Here is an 18,293-nt window from a genome sequence, read left to right as displayed (position 1 = left end):
CCTTCTACAAGTTCAGACATCCTATTGACACAAAGTGCCGGCATGGATTCACCCAACACTGTGGAAATGCATAGCCTATTTCTTATATCCAGGCTCTCTAACTATCTTTGAATGTACACGTCTTTCATTTCTCTCTCTCCGTTGCCTAAAGCCATTTGACTCTGACTGACTAGAATCTATTTGGGGTGAGCAAGGAAGGCACTTAGGGAATAATTATTATCGCTATTTGCATGAGAATGCAAAAGCCTTCAGCATTCCCTTCACATACTGTGGTCTAAAATGAGATTAATCTCAGTTTCTGTTCTATTGATTGTCTCTCATAATGATTAAGTATCCAAAGAAGGGGTATCAATCAGCCACACTCCTCGATATCTTGTGGGGCTGACTAACAAAATAGACAAAAACAGAAATAAAAGTGAAAAGAGCTCTTTCACCTATATCTTTTGCTAAAGATGCTTTTCCTCATAAAAATTCCTTGGTATGTCAAAAATAATAAATATAGACTGTACAGAACATTATGTGGTATAACAAACTGTATGAGGTGAAACAAAGTTGTCAGGCCGTACCATTTCTAGAAGTGTTACCATCCCTTTAATATGTCTGGATGCATTAGCCTATTGAAGGTAATGTTGCATATCAAAGAGCGGGACCAGTTTAGAGCAATATTTGATCTGCTGAATTTTTGCATCGTATGATATATGATGCATCTGTGGGGCCTAAAAGGTACACAGTGAAATAAATACACAGCTAAATGCAGAGTGGTTTAAGAAGGAGAGTGGTGACATCTCCACAGGGGGGGGGCTACAAAAACGTGACTATTATGACACATAAAAGTCAGATGGAGGGCAGGAAGTGAAAAACAGAATGAAGCAATAAAGTCTGTATTGTTCTACTTTAAACAGTATTAGGAGAAAAGGATATAAACAGATCCTTATGATCCTTATGCTATGACGAGGAGCAATTTTTCAACAGAACTGAAAGACTTTCTTGCTATTGAGGCATACCGTCTTGTGCACAGACATATTAAAACGTACAGTTCTATGTCACTGTGGGTTAACCTAGCAACAAACATTTAACACACGATCTGGATCGCAGCATCTGTCCTGCTGCCTTCAGATGGCTTTTTATACAGTATATTTGTTATTCAGTTGGGGAGCATTTGATTAAAATTGTTAACAGCACAACAGCAACACCAACTCACTTTGCACTGCTTTATGTTTGTTCATCTCCTCCCACCTGTGTACCATGCACACAGTGCTTAGCAGCAAAATACACAGACAAGAAAAGCCCATTTCAGGGTCAGGAAGTGGTTGTTAAAATTAGCAGTCTAATCAGAGGTGTCGCTCCTGGTTGTTCTCCCTCACCATATGAACCTGTGTTAGCTATTCCCCACAAACAAGTAACAATGGCGACTAATCGAATAACTGACTTAAATTGGCTTTACTACCTTCTTCATTTGAAGAACTATGCATAAACAGATCATCAGTAAATTGTCCTAATTGCTTGATAACAAAAGTTAGCCAGGCCTAAAATACAAACCACATCTGTTAACTCCAAAAGAAAGTAATTTAAATATAAATAACATATCAACTGACACACTTCTTGAGTGACCCCTAATCCGCTTAATAAATCAGTAAATGGCTTCTCATTAGATTTTTCCAAAAAGTAAATATATTTACTGTGCATCACTATCAAGATATAAAACTAGATCAGCTGTGACAGAGGATTTTACCCATATTGCCTTGTTACTAATAAGACAGTGTTAGTTCATTGTCCTTTAAGGGAAACGTTCATCATATGTATGCTTACAAATGAGGTAATGCTGTTGCAGTGATGCTGAACAATGGGAGAGGCCACAGTTGCAAGATGTGCAAACATTTATTCCTCTTTACTAACAGAGAACTGAAAATGACTAATTTCCCCTCCGCTGTCCTGCAGCTCGGTATCTCTAGTGGTATCAAATATTCATTTAAATTTATGCACACAGTGCAGGGTTTGGGGCCCTCTATAAATGAACAAATTTGATTATCCTAAGAGTATTAATGCTTCGGAATAACTGCGGTGCAGCAGAGTAGTGAAGAAGTTCCTGTACAGTAGGGAAAAGTTGTTAGTGCAGTGGTAGAAATGCAAAGCAGAAGGCAGCCAATACCAATTCCAGCTTTTTTTAATGGTTTGAACACATAAGCTGCAAGATATGGCTGTGTCTGCTGCTCCCTGACCCCAGTGAGCCCTGTCCTCAAACTTCTGTGTAAGGCGATAGGACGGTTTATGGATTTGAGGTGAAGGTTGAATGAAGAGCACACAGGGGAAGAGGAAATTGGAAAAAGGAGGCAAAGAACTGTGCTCTGATGGTGAAATAGAGGAAGTTTAATTGGTGTAAAGTAGGATGAGAAGCAGCAGCACAGGAGAGGCCAACTGGCTTGAGGTGGTGATGGGGCAGAATAACTAGGAGTTATTCAAGAGCAAATTTTGTCTATTTGCTGCTGTAAACACATAAATCCTGGTTTCCTGGAAGAAACATCTGGTGCACGCAGTGATGTGTCTGTAAGGGTACTGTAAGAAAATAATTTCTCTGAACTCTGAATCTTTCTTGGGAAAACAGTGGGTTTGATCTTAAAATGATCAAAACCATACATATTCTTCAGTGATGGTTGACTACAAATGTGCGCCCCATGTGAACTTCTAAAGGAATGTTTTCACTATTTTATAGACAAAAATTCATACATTAATTTAAAAAAAAAAACAGAGGAATTATTTGATCATTTTAAAAAACATCAGCTGAAACCATACTTCACAGTGTGTTTCCCTAAACCCTAAACATGGTAATAAAATGACTGACCACAAAAAAAGTTTTCGCAAACAACTACAAAGACTGTGGTTTAAAAAAAACAGCCACAACTGGCCACCGAGGCCAACCAGACAAAGAAAGACATAAAACCCAAGTAAAAATAAAAAGAAACTCTGGAAGGAGATCATTTGATTAAGAACCTGTGTCAGTTACAACATCATAGAACGGAGCACAGAGAAGAGCAGATTTTTCCATTTGACACCTTAAATATTTCACACTATTCATTAATTTTCAGACCATCAATCCACTCTATATAAAAATATTCCACTCAGTGGATTGTGTGCCGTATCGTCTTCATATCAAACACTTAAAACACAGACCATAATCCTCCTACACTTTCTGCATCCCCAAAAGGCATCTTGACACAAAAAAACATCTTTTTCCTTCTTACTGTATCTCAGCAGCAGGGTGTTTTTCCACTAAGACCAACATATATTCCAGTTAAGGATTTTTCATGACCTGAAGGATGATGACTTTACAAGTCAGCATATAAAATCAGCTGAGATAAATGCCAAACAAATAAATTCACCACTGTCAGATTACCAACACAAATTGTCACATAGTAAGCTGCAAATTACTTAAATATAGTATACTGTCTGCATTACTGTTGGGATGTCTGTGCATTTTAAGTCCTGTGCCATTTCAGATTATGTTACTGCACATTTAAGCAGTTATTTGGTTCAAAATTATTTTTTTTTTAAAATGGCATATGAGGGAATGATCATGCTGTAAGACTGTAGACCAGCGACAATGAAGTGAGAGGATGGTGAAATGCCAGACTGTCTCACAAAATCCCTTCACTCGTGAGCTTGTACAGTGACAGAGAGAGCTGAGCCAGCACCTCAGGCTTTTATCACCTCCAAAGTGGAGGACGTGCTACTCATTCAAGGCATAAATGCATAGTTAACATGAAGGCTGTTTGAATGGTGAGCTTTTAACACCGGGTCAATGAAGATGACTGTAAACTGCAGGTTCTATCATAATTTTAATTGAGTGAAAATACTCAGAGCAAGCACAGAAAAATCAATATGTACATACTGTGGTCGAGAAAGAAGAAGAGGAGAGTAACAAACAAAGCTTCAAACTGCCAAAGAAGAGTCACGCACAATGAGTTTCAATATTTACTTTTAAATCGAAACAAAACGTTGATTGGATTTTTCATCGTAATTAAGATGCAATCATCATCCATCATGTTCCACAGCCATTTGCCATTTCATTCAAGAGAATGAAAAGCTAATTCCCAGCTGATTAATACACTGATGATTTGTTTTGTATTACTGCAAAACAAATGAGCAATAAAAGAGCTGCATCGGAAACATAATGTGATATACAGTACAGCAGGCAGGAAGGAGAGCAGATCACTGGACAAAATAAAGAGAATGAGAGAGACTGTTCTACAGAAGGAATATTAACTTAAAAAATAAGATACAAGTAGTAAGAAGAACACTTGAACATCTGGATGAAGGTCAGTTTGGAAGATGCTCAAGCCCTGATTTCATTCCTTGGTGTATTTCTGCTATTTCTTATTCAAATAACCAGAATGAATTACCATTTTGTTTTGTTTCATTCGTTTAGCATAATGTTGCACATGTTGGCCAGTTTCTTGCTTAGGAGAATGTTGTTTCTCCCCTAATCCCTCAGTAGTGACGGACATCACCATCCTGCTGAGGTCAATTATATGTTTTACTTTTTAGGTCATAGTTAAAGGTGGTGTTGTATTGGACAGCATTATATTTAGCGGTGGTCAGTGTCTTGCCCAAGGACACTTCAACATGTGGAGTGCATAGTGCAGGCACAGAACCTTCAACCTTCTGGTTGGGAGACGACTGCTCTACCCACCGCACTGTCACCTCCCCTAATAAACATATAATTGAATTTATACATTTATGACAATTTCACCAAAAACTGAAAGATCCTGAGCTTCATGAACACAGATGTTACACTGAACTGCTTACAACTGTACAGGTGTGACTATTAATGTGGCCGGGCAGTGTATGTCACCGATAAAACTTTCTGTACAGTACATAGACTTGCAACAATGACCAAGTATGTTACACACAAGGAATGTGTCTCCAGTAGAAAACTGAGGCAGCCATCTGCAGTGCCATCTCTCTCTCACACACACACACCGATGGCGGCACTGTCCCTGCAAGGTGCTGCTTTGGCCATTGGAAGCAACTTGGGGTTCAGTGTCTTGCCCAAGGACACTTCGACATGTGGACTCGGGAGAATGGGAATCGAACCAAACCGCCAACCTTCAGGTTGGGAGATGACCGCTCTACCTCCTGAGCCACAGCCGGTTGACTATTCCTCCAACCAGATGGCAATAAAGAAACTCTGAGGAATCGCTGGAACGAGAAATGTTTTTCCCGATTTGTATTTCAGTTTTTCTTTCAATGATGTCTTCAGTGTTTCTTAATCTAGAAACACAAGACTCAATATAAATGTACAACAATTGTACAGGTTTAAGTTATGACAAGCAGCTTTATTCTTTCACGTTCATCTTGGAGAGGTATGGCTATCATTAACAGCTGATGGATCCATGAGCCTTGACAGTGTAGTTGAGAACATAAAACAGCACCGTAGTTAATGAACTGATCTTAGCTACAATTTAAAGAGTGTACTGATTTAAGCTGCAGATTGTTTTCAGTTCTTTCAACATTATAAGCTTCTGCCTAACATAGTAAACTACAGTGTTTGGCTGTTTATTGCCAAAGTGCAAGTTGGGAGTCACAGTTAACTCCTACCTCGATGTTTGTACGTGCATAAGCTTGTACCTTCGACTTTATATCAAAGAACCAGATATTTCATAATGCAGTTGGAAACCTGTTACACTGATGATTCATTCAAAAGTGTTTCATGCCAATCCAAGATATAAAATTACTCCAGCACATAACACTGTCTGGAGCCACACATACATGAGCATAATTCACATAATTCAGTGCCGGCCATTCAGAGGTCTGCAATCACGCTTGCAGTTCTATTCCTCTCTAATCATCTGTCACATCCACTCCATGCAGGTTATTAAAGTTCTTTTCATTCAGAACTTCTTACATCACCATATCTGTCCAATGACGATCCTGGAGACAACTGGCCCTTAGATGCTGCCCATTGATTCAATATTGTGCCTATTGTTCCTTCATCACTTTGACCCTCAGGATGTTCTGGGAGATTCAACTTCCAACTATTACTCTTCTTACCATTGCTCATTGACGTGATCAGAATCAATAAATTAAATTAAATACAATTGATTTGTCCTCACTGAAATGAAGGACGAAAATCTCATTAGAAAGAACTGCTGAGAAGTATAGCAATGAGGTGGACAAGAAGCTGGCTATGAAACATTTACCAATTCTTTGTTATTATGGAATTGAGCATGACTGTTTGATTCATTGTGCTGGTTATCATAAAAATTTAAGAAAATAAGAGCAGCAATTAAAATCAGACTTGCAGGAAAATTTCCTGTCACTGAGGATTGTTTTCTTGGCAACTGTTTGAGCAACTATTAGATAACTTATTCAGGCTGATAGTGTCTCTAAGTGACAGAGATTGTGGGATAAAGGACAGCTACAGTATGTGATTTCTTGCCAAAAGTGTTTCGCCACTGTGCAGTGCCAGGTGGCACAGATGTAGATGTTACAATCTGTTGAGTGAAACTGTTGATCCCATTTTAAACATCGCATACCCAGTGAATTCCATAAATCAGCCTAGGATTGGGAGAGACAGACAGGCCATGCTCCAATGTCACTAATGAGACAAACCGGTTTAGTTATTATTCTATGATAGAGGTTTTATTGTGGAAGTCAATCAGTTTAAATACTGGTAGAGGCCATTCTCACCATTTGCTTTTTTGTCAGCTGCAGTTTTATGGTTAAAAAGAAGCTTTTGTGGGAGTATGTTTGGAAGGAAAGAAGAATAATGAAATTTAAAAATCATTCACAGTTAATAACTTCTGTTTTCATGCATGTACAACTACATGTAAAGCTTCTATGGCTTTACATGTGCTTCCAATATTAACAGGTCTGTCTAGATATGAATCAATTACTGTGCTGAAATCACCTCCAATTTTATGGACAATATACAATAGCAAAGGCCATTAAACCAATTAGGGGTTCAGTTAAACATTGATGCTGATCATAATGAAATGTTCTTGAGTGTGTGGTCATTTTACTTCGAACAAGATCACATACCAGCCCCTTTTTACAACGCTGGGCAAAAAAAAAAGAAAATCAAACTACAGCGACTGACCCGGCTTCTCAACCTTCAAGTCCAGAACTAATACAAAACTGCTAGAGATTTCATCATTCTCAGCCAGTCACACACACAATAACACCCCTACAAGGATCTGCTGACACCAAGCAGAAAGATTTTTGACAAGTAAACACATTTTTTAAACAACGGTGAGCCAGATGAGACAAAAGATATAATGGTCAAACTGCTAAATTGCACTGCACAGGGCCATATGCCAAAGCTACAGCCACACCGTTTGATTTACAGGAAATGCTTTCTGCTCCTCCTAATACAACACGACTAAACTCTAAAGATTCACTCTTGTAGATTGCAAAAGTCAGTTTATTGAGTAGCTTAATTACCTTTTCATCTTGCTTTATGAGTAAATGTCCACTAACACTGCCTCATGCAGTTTAATGAGCTTTAGCTACACGTGCACCAAGAGTCTTGTTTAAAGAAGACATCTGAGACCTCATGTAAATGCAGCCAGAGGTGTGATCAGCGGACCCTATGTGCTTTCTGAAACAAAGTATTAACACAGATAATGACCAATCAAAGTCTATGTAGCTCCTGAAAAATGTACTTAAGGTCAGCTGTTGCAGAGGGCTGAAGATAAAAGGACTGAGAGCTGCATACCCCTCATAGAAAATACAAGAATACTTGATTTTATTGCACGTTATAAATTCTGGAAGGTGGACAAAAGAAAGCTGTATTATTCCTCCGTTCTTCTTGGGCAGTCCAAGGAGGAGATGTGCAATTAGACTTCTTATTATAGCCATCCCTCTTTTCTTTTGACAGCAAGGTCTCCTACCTGTTTTCCATATTATATAATTTAGCTTCTGTGCAAGCTGGCCTCAACCTGCTCTCATCCTTCATCGCTACCTGCCTGCCAGTCTGAGTAAATGTCCGTCTAGCTCCCAGATCAAACACTGCCTCTGCTGCTCGCCTGCTATGGGTATATATTCGTAACAAGTCAAACATTGCAACTGCCAACCTTCTGCGTCACGGCTGATGCTGACAATGGGCTAGCACATTTGCTTCACATGGATATACTCATCTTGTCAGGAACACCAGTCAGTATCACCGCTGGCAGTATGGGAAGTGCTGTAGCGTGACATGATGAAGACAGTTACTACTGGTTCCAGTTGCTCTACAGTGCCTCAGTATCTCAAGATGGAGTTTGGATCCAGATCCATGAACATACAAGCAACCACTCCTTGTATAATGAATGGAGAGGAAAAGTGAAGCAACAGCTGCCAAAACACAGCTGAGTGTGGATGCTGAGGAGGGAAAGTAAAGAATGTGGGACTGACACAAACTTAGCAACATATCAGACTGAGAAAGATTTAAGACTCTCGAAGTTAAAAAAACTAAGTGCAAGATTAGGGCTGAGCCTTAGTTCTTGTTTCAAGTGCATTTTCTATTAGCAATTTTAATGTTTCTGTGCCCTTTTAGACTGTGTATTACAGTGTGTGATCTGTTGCCAGCTTGGCGGCTCAGTAATTGAGGGAACTGCTGTCCAACTTGTTTTTATTTACATTTTACATTTGTTTGGAAACAGGGTTGTATGTTACTGATTTACAGCCTCAAGTCTGAATGCCAGTTAAAATATAAGTTTCAACACAGGGAAAACATTCTTGTAATTAGAACTGTACAAAAGGATTAGGTTTAGGATTAGGATTAGGTTTAGATTTGGTGAAATCTGAAGATGCACCAATTGATTTGCCTGAGATCAGAACCGGCCTGTTTTTAGCTGATGACCTCCCGATCAGTCTGAGAAATCCGATTCTGTGCTGGTCACCTTTAAACACATGTCATGCACATGGTGGCACAGACTCAAAGTGTAGCATGTGCAGCATATAGCATCTTGCATGCACCTTGCGCTAGCCTCATACTCGTGTCTATACAAAAAGCACACAGACCAGCCTACAGAAACGCCTGAGAGACGGGAAAACTACATCCGAAACTCCAACACATAGTAAACAATTAGGGAATTACTGGCTACACTTGAAGTGCATGTATATGTACAGTGTATGCAACTCATGGTAAAACACAAATGCACTTTAAAGAGCTGCATGTCCAGTAGGACTGATGTGACATTCTTGTGTTTCTAGCAGCTGCTGCGCCTTTTTCAAAAGAGTTACAACATGTTTGTGTATCCTGTCAATTACAGCCAAAAGCAGAACTGGCAGGACAGATGTTAAAAAAAGGAATCAGCCAAGAAAACTGCGTTTGGTGCATGTCTAGAGGCATCTTCATCTAAAGGACTTCTCAGAGGATAGCACAAGAGCTGGTGAATCCATAAAAGCACACACTGGCCTATTACATGGAAGTACAGAAGTTCAGATTTAAGCAAGACAGCGAATCAAACAGCATCTGAGATGTCCGCTATCAGAGGCTTTTGTCATTCACCAGGATGTTCAGTAACACAAGAGCATTCAGATCAGATGCTTCAAATTCAGTGTTGCCACCGCTGGAACTGTTATTCCTCTAAGTGAGGAATCATGCAGGGTGCTGCCTGTGATATCAACTTGTTTTCATACTGCTGTTGTTTATCTCTAGTGTCCCCATGGAAACAAGGTTTATGCCACTTGTCTGTGCTATTTTACAGACTGTTCACCCAGACGTAAGGTCTGGGGAGATTACAATAGAGAGGACTGAGGAGACAGAGATACAATAATACAAAGCCCGTTCACTCAGCTGTCTCTAATTATACACATAAACATTAACCATGAGAGGAACGTGCAAAGACACTGTGGTTCATGGAGGCTTGGCTTGTTTCCCTCCACAGTGCAGCTGCCAAACTACAGAGGGAATGCAGCTGGAAGTGAGATATTAAGTCTCAGCAGAACAAAATTTAAAGTTATAAAGCAGCAGTAAACATCACGTTTGGGGGTTTGTCACCCACAATGCAAAGAGTAAGAGGTGCCATTCCTATACTCTGACAGATTCTTCTGTTGTCAGTACTAACAGCCACGAGGCAGGTTGTGTGGTAAATAAAGGGCATTACATGTACTAAACTATATGCACACCTATGACTGAAAACCATTATTTCACGCTGTAGAAGGCACAGTAGAAAAAAATAAGGCAGAATAATAAATTAAAACACTTCTCTGCAAGATGACAGTCATGCATGGGTACTGAACTGTGTTTCCTTTAACTTCAAGCTGTATTAATTCATTAATTTTTTTGGCCACTTGAGGGCAGCACAAGTAACTCGAGCCAATGCTGATACACTGTTCACCTTGTTGTTATGGTGAACACAAAAATATTCACTTGGATTGGAGGAAAAAGACAACCTGGTCAAACTTAGAAATAGCCAAGACAGAGACTCAGTCTTCCTTTGGCCTCGTGGGGCCAATGTCTGTGATTTCTAGTCACGCTGTCCCGCACAGAGATGTCATTTTGACAAAAAGAGCACTAACGTGCGATCCGTACCAGCAGGACAGCAGCCGTAGCTGGAGATAGGCAGGGCCGGCACTGGCACGTGGAGTTGCTGAAGAAATATCACTGACATTTAAAGTTTTATTCTGGTATTTCAGCCGAATGAAATGTCATAATGTGGGGAGGAAAACAATATCTGTTTAGCATATTACTATACTTCATCAAATATTCTGTTATTTTTCATCAAAAAGGCTTTATAGAAAGGCAGCCTCTAAACTGTTTCAACAATGTGAAGCATTTTAACATTTTGTGGAATCTCAAAGTTTGAATAATTGACTAAATCACAAATTTAAAAAAATGGTTCAGCTTGTATGTTTGACTTCATAGTTAACTGTAGTACACCCAAGACGTCCTTCACTATACCCTCAAAATGTAGCAAGTGCTTAGCAAAGATGACAAAAGACACTTCAACTCAACATAAACGTATCCATTTAAGAAATGGTCACTTTCCATTAAAGCAGCCTAAATCTCTTTGCTTCCACAAGGAGAGCACCAGGTGAGTCTGAATATCGAGATCAAAGGGGCTTCTGGGCAGCTTACAGAGATTAAAGAGAAAGACAGGTGGACAAAAAGGGAGGCTAAAAGAGTCTGTCAGCCTGTTTAAGGAGAACAACACCAACCAGTCCGTTCTGAGCAACACTCAGCTCAGGCACTAGGTGTTAATTATGGAAAAGGAGAGTGACACATGATGGGTAAGAGAAAAACACAGCAGGAGACAAGGTACAGGAAGAACAGCATCACTGAGGACAGAAGGAAATCACATTTGACTGTTGCATTGACAAAACCACAGAATTGTCTGTATGCTGCAGAGAGACTGTCTGTGTTGCCACCAGTTACATTTATACGAGTGGAAAGCTGATTGTTGTGCGGTTCCCCTTTAAAATACAAGCACTTCTAATTGTTACCTCTTCTATCAGCAGTGCTATCCCCATCATTCTGACAACAATGCAAGGTAACAAGGTGTTTGTTGTCAAGCCCCCTGTTTACAGCACAGATGAGACTAGTTTCTGTCAAGTTGCAGGCTAATTTTCAAAATATGCATTTTGAAAATCAGCAGACAGCTGTGAGAAGCGTACACACTTCCCGCTGAACTACTCCTATGGTTATCAAATAAATATGTGACAGGACATCTGTGTGTCGCCTTAGTCTGCCCACTTCTTACATGTTCTGCACCTAATTTTAATGCTGTAAGACAGGAGGTGGGGGGATGGGATTTCAGATTACTGATATTTCTCTACAGGCTTGTCACTACACCTTCTTACACCTCAGTGTTTTTCAAGAACTTACCAAGGATGGAAAGCTCTTTTACAAGGATGCTGTGGAAGCTTGAGGAAAAACAGGTGCTGAGTGAAATATGTGCAGGCCAGAATTTCAAAATCCTATCAAGGAACTTGACAGTGTCAAAAATTTCTAACGCACTGCAGCTGCAGGGAGCATCGAAATGTGATGGAACTTCCCAGTAGTTACCCAGGCACCACACACCCAACTTTCTCCAACAACAACAACCAAAATCATTTTATGAATTTCTCAAAGAAACATCAATTCACTGTGGTTTTTAATTAAATGTTCACCATACAATTCAGAATTTTCATCACATGTAAGTGTTTTGAAATACATCTATACATAAGTCACTGTATTCACATCATGTCAGAGTGCGCTGCTCTGTGGCTGATTTTACTGTCTGCAGAAGTAGGCACACAAAAAATCCTAAGCAGATCAATAGAGCGTAACATTATTGTGATCATATAAAAGACAAACAGCTTGTAATGTTCACACAGTAGCTTCCAAACAGACCAAGGTAATTCAAGTTAACTAGCCTGTTGACCTTAGATTTCATATCCATTAGTCAATATCAGCCTGAAGACTGATAATGCGCAAATCTGCTGCTGTAGTAGACACACACACACACACAGACAGGCCAAACCAGGACTGACTGCATGCGACAGCGCACCACCACATAAACCCACACACATGAAAATATACACACACCCTCCAGCACATTAAAACACAGACTCATGAACAAACACACACCCACACAGGCACACACTGCATCTCCTCCTCCTCCTCCGGTGGCCGTGATGAAGTAGGCCTCCTGACAGACTGCTGAGGTAATGGCGAATACTCACCTCCTCTCTTCCAGCTTCGTCTTCTCGCTTTGCTGGTGTGAAGGCTCAGCCAACATCCAGACTCAATCCACAACTTCACTGACACCGCTCTCTACCTCTGTCATAAATCTCTCATCAATCTCTCTGTCTTGCTTAAAGGAACATTAAGTGATACTGTAGGCCACCAAATGAAAATGGAATAGCGATGTCCTGAAATGAACTACAGGACTGGGGCTGCTCCAGAATCTTTTTTCATGGTCCAGTAGGCTATTGACAATCTAAGGCCATATTTATTTCTGAACACTATTCAATCGCACTTCATGTGCAGCTGCTCCACATACACTGAGATGACACAACCTGTCTTTATCCCTCTGACCTCTCAGCTACTCTAAACTGGTTTGCTCAATATTATGATGTTCTCACCACTGTGGATAATACAGTTACACATTAAAATGCCACAAACACACAAAGGGGAGTCATATTTTATTTACTAAAACAGGACAATCCTGTATTAAAAGGAAGAGGTGGCAGCTCTAAATGTCAGTCGATACCTTAGTAACCCATCAAGATGATGCCGTGTATCTTCATTTCTAAAAACTAAATAGATCCAAACACATTAGTGTCAGCACTAGCTTGCCCGAGGCCATCTGAGGTATGGCTAGCAGCACCAAAGCCAAAATGTTTGTGTGTTTTGAGCTTTCTTCATCCACTCACTCACTTCTTCTGTAAGGTTCATGTTAAGGTTAGATTGGTTAGAATCCATCCATCCATTATCTATACCACTTATCATGAACAGGGTCGCTGGGGGCTGGGGCCAATCCCAGTTGACACTGGGCGAGAGGCGGGGTCCACCCTGGACAGGTCCCCAGTCTGTCACAGGGCTGACACTTCAAGACAAACACACACACTCACACTGCCAACACTTCCTGGGAAGCTCTGGACAAAAGAAAACCTTTTCTGCAGTGTTTACACTGGTTAAGTTACAACTGAGTCAAGTGGGCAGGACCATGTTCATGGGCAGCAAGAAAAGACATTTCTGATCCCTCGTCATAATCAAAGCTCTGAAAATTGATGAAGCAATTTAGTGTCATGTCAAACTTGCTTATTTTTTAGCTGGACATGAAACTAACTGTATTACTCAATTAATAATGTCATTAATCACTAAACCAATACCTGGCAGTACAGTGCAAAATCAGCATCAGTTTATGAGGAAAACCCTCCAGGGAGAATTATTGCTCCTCTAAGCCTCACCACAATACACAATTTATCACCAGCCTAACATAATCCACCATTGCAGACAACTGCAGTGTCTACCACATAGGCACTATCCACACTGAGCTGTCTGTGTGTGGAAGCAGTCCAGCTTTTCTTCCAAGCTGGGTAAATAGCACAGGTTGCTGCTACTGTACTTCTCCAGGGTGTTTTAGAGAGGCGAGCTTGTGGGTGGCAGCGGTTGTTTCCATGCCCTTTTAGAGACTCAGGCATCGTCATGCCTGCTGGGAATGTAAAATGTCATGGTAATTCCTCATTAGTAACTAATACAGTATATCCACTACAACCTAATATGATGCATTAGGCTTTGAAATGTTGAGAAATGAAACCAAAGGTGATAAAATGCAGTTAGTGAGATGCAGCAGTCTGGGGAGAAGGAGCAGTACAGACTGGAAAGAACACAGTCCTCGCCGCTAGGTAGGCCTGCTCTGTTGGTGAGAGCAAGGCAAATTTATCCATGCAGTAATCAGCCAGTTAAGTGCTAAGGGCACAGGTTGTGTGTAATGGCTAATTGCTGTTGCTGTAAACAGCCAGCACCGTTACAGTTGCGGTGCTGTTCCAACAAGACTCTGGACAGAGGAATGGCTGAGTGGCTAATTAGTGTCTGTGTGATACAGAGCTCACAGTGTGACTGCTATCAGTTTTCACATTAAGGATGAGAGCGGGTCCATTCCTGCCCTGTAGTGCATATACAGTGTGTGTGTGTGTGTGTGTGTGTGTGTGTGTGTGTGAGTGTGAGAGAGAGAGAGAGAGAGAGAGAGAGAGATAGCGGGAATGCAAATTTAACAATCAATCACCAATTAATCATTCACAATTTATGATAATAACCATTTTAACTACTGCCAGGATCTATATTCACCATAAAGAACAGATAAAGAAGGCTAAATTATGAGTTACAAATTAAACAGCACAAAATTATACATGCATGTATTTGTGTGTGTGTGTGTGTGTGTGTGTGTGTGAAGCATGCAGCGTGTGCAGGCCAGGCAAACTGACATGATTCACCCTGACAGACACTGATGTGGCTTGTCAGTGTGCTCAATCAGCGTCTAATCCTGGTTGTAATCACACACAGCAAAACAAACACGGCTGAGGGGAAGTCCATTAACTCATGTTCACGTGACACATGATCTATTCGCACCGTCATTGTGACGCCTTTTTAGGGCTGAGCAATATGGTTAAGATCTAAATCGCTATAGGGTTTACCAGGTATTTAGCTGAAGTCATAAGGCAATTTGGTTAACAGATGGTGGACTAAACCACAGTCACCCCCACTAAATAAATAACATTTGGCTTCTCCTCTTTCTCCGTGGAGGTTAATGTTTATTATATCAAAGTGTATTCCTTTTTGAAGGTATCGGCATCATTTTTACTTCTAGAAAGGTGGCCCACCTCCACTATTAAACACAGTGAGAGAAATACTGAAAAATGGTATTTTTTTTCAATATGGATATGTCATGAAATTGTAAATATAAACACATTTTTTGTCAATAACAAAGCTATACACTGAGCTGGACATTTCATAGTTGGAAAACAATGCTGTCAGTGGCCTTTGGTTACAAATTATACAGCAGTGTCACTGTTTCTAGACTAAATTAAAATATCACTGGCATTTCTATACTGCAATTTTCCAGCTCTAAATATCAGTAACTCATTTTATTAAGCTATTTTTAACAATCTGCTTGGGATCATTAACTTAGACTAAAGAATTTTGTAAAATGATAAGGACCTATAATAAGGTCATGATAAAATTCCAGTTAAAGAAGACCGTTAAATTAAATTACTGCCCACTCCTCTGTCTTTTTTAAAGAAACTGAACTAATTCAGTTGTTTTTACTGAACATATGGACTGAAGCCAGGCTCTGGATTTTCTCAGTTTCCCCATTCAGCACCACAACTTTCATGCTGGTTTACAGTCACACCTTATGAACTGGGAGGTAGCCGTGGTCTGACCACTCACATACTTACAGAGATGCTGGGCTGAAAGAATTTCTAAACAGGTTGAAAGCAGGCTTTTGTATTGTTCACCAAGCTGTTGAGTTTGGCTCAAGATGTGCCCTCCTTTTTGACAGCCTTGAAAATCAAGTGTACTTAGGATGAATAATGCCACATAGGTTGAAAATGTGCTCTAGTATGAACATAAATTAAGAAGATCAGTGGTTTGCACATTTGTAAAATGCTAAAAAAAAAAAACAACAACAAAAAAAAACATGGCTACATTTAATACATGCATCTAGGTGGAAAAGTGCACACTGTTTTGTGCAGCACTCTGCTCCAGTTCCATCAGTTATATCACACTGACTACCACGTCCCCGCAGTCCTCCCTACGGTCATTCATCACAATGTCACTCACGCTTATTCGGTTCCCTGGAGTGTTACGGTGCCCCTCTGTGTGTGTGTGTGTGTGAGTGCTCATTCATGTTTGCATATATTTTGGAGTGTCTGTGTTTGTCTGATTGCATGTGTCTGAGTGAATTCATGCATGTTTTTTTTTTTTTTAACTTCTGGGGGCCTGGTGTTTTATTTTTTTTCTTTCCCTCTCAGAAGGCACCAAAGATATGAAGGTGTGTTGCTGCAGTGACAGAGAGAGAAAGAATGCTGACAGAGGAGCAGGGAGAAGTGAGGAGGAGTTCAGCAACAGGCAGAGGGCAAAGAGGATGACAGTGTCTTCTAGTAGCCTCTCTGTCAACATGATTATGCTTTAACCCAGCTTGAGGTCAAAGGCATGTCATACAACAAGCAAGACACTTACTAAAGGGGGTCAAACAGATTCACTGAACTGCATGGGAAGGCAGAGGACAGCAAAGCTAGCTCTGCATCATCTCCATGAAGATTCAACAGAATTAAATTATGAAAATCACACTTACTCCTGGCAGGCACGAGCAAGGAACTGCTCACTTATTGCTTCGCTGCCAGGTCGCTGCAATACGGAGCTCCAGGGGAAGCATCCGTCTGAAGTCATGAGCAGAAAATCCTCGTGACCAACATGTGACCCACCACTGTTGTTTGTCCAATTAGCGCCTGTGCACTGAGAATCTCTCAGGACGAAACATGAAGATCAATCAAATAGTATCAGACACAAACTTAGAAGCTGGAAGGTATTAGATTAAGTACAGCTGAGGCACAATAATGTGTTAATGACAACGGTACCTACTCTCTACAAAATGAAGAGCCCATCAAAGCAGATCAGATCCCAGAGAGCTGTTTGCATTGTGAAGGCATCGCTGCTCGGTTTTGAGGCACAAAAACAACAGCAGCATTTACTTCTTGCACAGCTTTATCAGCTGCAATCTGTGTGCAGGCTTTAAACAGAAAGACATCTTGCTCCCCATCATATGACCTGTGCCATGACACTTACTGCAGAGTAAGTAATAACTACTCAAAAGAACAAAGGAACAGAACTAAAAAAGGTTTATTGTGGCTATGTTTAAGAAACGTGAATGTATTTTTTTGATCTACCAGGAAGTCATTGGCTTACACTCTTTTCTGTACAAGTGAATAAAATGCCAGCCCTAGTCAGTTACAGTGTTATGAGGTAATACAGTACTGCACTCTTCCTGCAACAGAATCCTTCACAACACTTTTCAAATTTTCTCTTTTAGATTTTTTGACACCATGTTTGTCATTGAACAAATACCAGACATGATTTTCTTCACAAGGTTAACAGAACTACTAAGTTGTGCTACTCAAGTTTCAATATTCCTTTGCCTAACACCCATTTATTGCAAGCAGTGTGCTCTTCACCAACATTGACAGTCAGTCCAAGAAAGTAAGAACGTAAACAATAAACAACAAGCAGGTGTTCAGTGTTGTGTTTTAGTGTCAAAACCAACTCTGTGCCAAAACGTCCTCATTTTGATCTGTATGAAACATAAAGGCTTTAAATGATCAGCATTCAAGTCTGATCAGTGTGCCCCATAATGTCACCTAGCTCTGGTCTGTGTCCTCAGGTTTTACAAGCACAATATTGACACAGACCAAACCACACAACAGCCTGCTACATTCAATAGCAAGCCAAATTAGAGGGAGAAATTAACACCAAGCAACCATCCAAATAATGGTACATTTTGGCATGCATTTTCTACTCTGTCCAGCAGGCACAGAAACCTCCTTTGAATACTACTGTTTGTAATAAAAAATAAAGAAAACTGCTTGCCTGAGGAAATAAATAAAGTCACAAAGGGATTTGTAGGATTTTGCTATTCACTATGGCCCAAGAAATAACAATTACTTTCCTTCAGTGACTAAAATACTACAGACCTGTTGCAGAACTCTATGTGCCAGTAAGCACAATGCTATTATGTGAAGGCTGAGGACAACAGCAAGGCAACAGCAGAGAATATATAAGAAAGCTTGAGAGTCGACCCGTGCAGCCAAACACAAATGTCCCTAGG

At 40.3% G+C, this 18,293-nt stretch overlaps 1 protein-coding gene across 3 annotated transcripts in view; it reads right to left on the bottom strand.

Moving 5' to 3' along the window:
• Positions 1-18,293, bottom strand: part of asic2 (acid-sensing (proton-gated) ion channel 2) — a 360,784-nt gene that overhangs the window by 337,925 nt on the left and 4,566 nt on the right. The gene's annotated exons all lie outside the window — the stretch shown is intronic.

Source organism: Monopterus albus, unplaced genomic scaffold (genome assembly GCF_001952655.1).
Source record: "Monopterus albus unplaced genomic scaffold, M_albus_1.0 scaffold70.1, whole genome shotgun sequence".
NCBI classification, from domain to species: Eukaryota; Metazoa; Chordata; class Actinopteri; order Synbranchiformes; family Synbranchidae; genus Monopterus; species Monopterus albus.
The sequence above is the reverse complement of the archived record's forward strand: the minus strand, read 5'-3'. Positions and strand labels throughout refer to the sequence as shown.